The sequence below is a fragment of the Ixodes scapularis genome, unplaced genomic scaffold (assembly GCF_016920785.2).
Source record: "Ixodes scapularis isolate PalLabHiFi unplaced genomic scaffold, ASM1692078v2 PGA_scaffold49__6_contigs__length_1374808, whole genome shotgun sequence".
Lineage (NCBI taxonomy): Eukaryota > Metazoa > Arthropoda > Arachnida > Ixodida > Ixodidae > Ixodes > Ixodes scapularis.
Genome location: NW_024609878.1, coordinates 478,219 through 481,378, shown reverse-complemented (window position 1 = coordinate 481,378; position 3,160 = coordinate 478,219). Strand labels below are relative to the sequence as shown.

Below are 3,160 nucleotides of genomic sequence, written 5' to 3'. Positions count from 1 at the left end.
TGAATGGTTCAAAGAGCACTTCACTTTCACCGCGCTGTCAGCTTATGGGTAAAACTCGACCGGCGTACGCAGGGAAGGACGCAGGTATTTCTTGAAAAGAGGGGGGATGGGGGGGGGAGGTAATGGTCAGCGGATCATATTAAGGACCCCTCCCCCCCTCCCCCCCCCCCCCCCTCTTCCCGTTTCCACGCACTAAATTTGTACACATGCAGAATTCAAGAGGGGATCGAGTCTGAGGTCAGGACATCCGGACCCCCGCTCTGAATCCACCCTTGCAGTCACATCACGTAGGCAGAGGTCCCACGGCCGTTAAACCAAGGAATTTTCCATGAACGCTTTCTAAGCTGACGCGAGCGCGTGGCTTCATGTATGGTTTCGTTTACGCGAGAACGACGCGAGATCACACCCCATGTTCTCGCGCCAACAGCTTTTGAAATAGTCACGAGACGAGAGTCACGAGATCAAGACAATGACGTCACTATACATTTTCTCGTTCACTGATGCCCCACTGACCGTCCGCCCGGCTAGCTCAGTCGGTAGAGCATGAGACTCTTAATCTCAGGGTCGTGGGTTCGAGCCCCACGTTGGGCGATTTCTTTTTTTCTTCTTTTATTTTTTTTTATTTTTTTTTTTTAAATTGCGCATGGTGTGATATATTTCATCAGTCATAAATTATTTCAAGACAAAAAGAAAAAAAAATATTACTTCACCTTTTGTTTGAAGTGACAAAAAATGATAATGCTTCACAGCGCACAAGATCAGACACACTTAAAAAGGAAAATCACGCATACACAGGAAGAACACTCACGCAGCGCTGACTGACAACTCAAATGTATTATGCCTCATCTTCATCTTCACTCACTCCGATGCAAATGGCAGTGAAACAAAAAATCAAGGATCATATGAAAAAGAGAAAAGGCAAGGACAGAAAAAGGATTAAAAACAAAATATAGAAGGAAGCAAAATATAGAAGGAAAAAAGTAATGAATTCCCTGTACAGCGGACGTTGCTACTGTGCTTTTTCTATATAGTTCAACTCTTTCTCCGTTAAGGCTAGCGAAGGAGTGCTAACACATATCCTATCTAGCCTTACAATGTTAGCGGTTTCTACTATTTCCCGCGTCGTTTTGTCCCTGCTCTGTCCCAGTATGGTGCATTTCTCTAGGAGGGGAGAACATCCACACGCTCTGCAGTGGAGGCCTAAATGACCTGAGTTGGAATTTATGGCATTGTTGTGGTGCTCACGAAGTCGGTCATTTAGACAGCGACCCGTCTGTCCGATGTAACACTTGCCACATGTGAGGGGGAAGGAATAGATGACTCCCTCAATGCAGGACACGAACTTGTTCAGGTGGTTTTTGATACATCCAACTGGTCGACTAGATGTCCCATTGACCTTCTTGCACAAGCTAGAAAGTCTATTTGGCGCGGAGAAGACAACGTCTACGTTGACTCTATTGGCCATTTTCTTAAGCTTGTGGGATAAGTTGTGGATGTAGGGAACTATGACAGGCCTTGTGGTGCGGTCTCTGGTTCTGCGTGTTATAGCTCCTTCCTGCTTGACCTCCCTGAGTAGGACTTCGGCAACGGAAGTTAATAAGGACGGGGGGTAGCCCGCTAAAACCAACCGAGAAATTTGCATGTTGAAACTCGTAGGGACTGTGTGTTTGCAAGATTTTTCCAGAGAGTTTTTTAGGCATAGTTTTACAATGCCTCTTTTTACAAGCTTAGAGTGGGCGGAGCTATGGTTGAGGAGAGGCTTCTTTGCTCGAGGTTCGTACGACCAGCAGGTGTGATTGCTTTCAAAAAATAGTCGTAGGTCCAAGAATCTTATAGATCGCTCAACCGGAAGCTCATGGGTGAGTTTTAACGGGTGAAGGCAGTCCTTGAAGGTGGACAGAACACTGGCCACTAAGTCGGGGAAGGTTCCATTGTTACTGTCAAGTAAAATCAGGTAGTCATCCACGTACCGAAACACACGCACTACTTTGGACTGGTCAAGGTTATGCTGCAATAATCTGTTATGAAATGCCAGATAAAGGTCACTGAGTACGGGAGCTATACAAGAACCGATACATACTCCCGTTTTCTGCAGGTATGTTAAGCCTTCCCAGGTGGCAAAAGTAGAATTCAAGTAGGTGATTATTAAATCGAAACCCTTGACTGAGACGCCTGACGCGTTTTGAAAGGCTATGACACCAAAGGAGTCAACACTTTCTTCTATGCACCTAAGAAGACGGTCTTGAGGGAGGGCATAATAAAGGTCTTTGACGTCGATGGAAAAGGCGTTGAGACTTCTATCTGTGACATCATGGAGGAATTGCCAGACCTCATCTGAGCTCCTAATCAGGTAGGGATCATTGATGTCAAGAAGGTTTAGTTTGTCTTGGAGGAACACTGCGATGGACTTTTGCCAAGTGCCTCGTTCAGACACAATGACCCTGAGGGGGCAATCAGTCTTGTGCGTTTTTGCACTGAAGAAAATCTCAAGGCTGGATAATTTGCTTTTGTCGATGGATGAACAAAGTTGCTTGAGGTCAAGAGAGCTACATAGCTTCTTGGCTTGGCTTTTGATCTTACTTAAGGTGATATCTTGATGGCAATGGAAGACTGACTCAATGGCCGTTAAGGCCTTATTGCCAAACAAGGCCTTGTGCATGAGCACAAAACCGCCTTCTTTGTCTGCCGGCAGGAGAGATAAGCTATGCCCTCTTAAGTAGGTTTCAGCCCTTTTAATGGACAGTGGGCTGATCGGGGTTGTATGGCGCGAGAGAATGTCCACTCCTTCTGAAATACATCGATCATTTTCCGTATTGGAGGCTCGCTGTGAAACTTGCCTGACCAAGGAAAGTAACTCAGGTGCCGACTTGCGGGGTTCAACCGCGAACTTAGGACCGAGGCTGAGTACCTGCTCAACGCTTGGTGGAAGAGGGATGTCGCCTATTACATGCAAAGGTTGGCTTTGGTGTCGTGTCTTTTGAGGAGTAAGGGATCTGAGATGCTTCAAAGTGAGTCGCCACAGATATTCGGTTGTGCGGTCAGTGAGGTTGGAGTACTCACGCCATGCTCGTTTTCCATAGGGTGGACTCAAATTGTTGCATAACTGTACGTACAAACTGTTCCGGTATAGTCTTGTCTGCCGGTACCACTCAGCTTGTAA

The 3,160-nt window shown here is 46.4% G+C and overlaps 1 non-coding gene across 1 annotated transcript; it reads left to right on the top strand.

Moving 5' to 3' along the window:
- The first annotated feature begins 518 nt into the window (after positions 1-518).
- Trnak-cuu lies at positions 519-591 on the top strand. Its single transcript has one exon. It is a non-coding gene; the product is annotated as a tRNA-Lys (tRNA).
- The last annotated feature ends 2,569 nt before the right edge of the window (positions 592-3,160 follow it).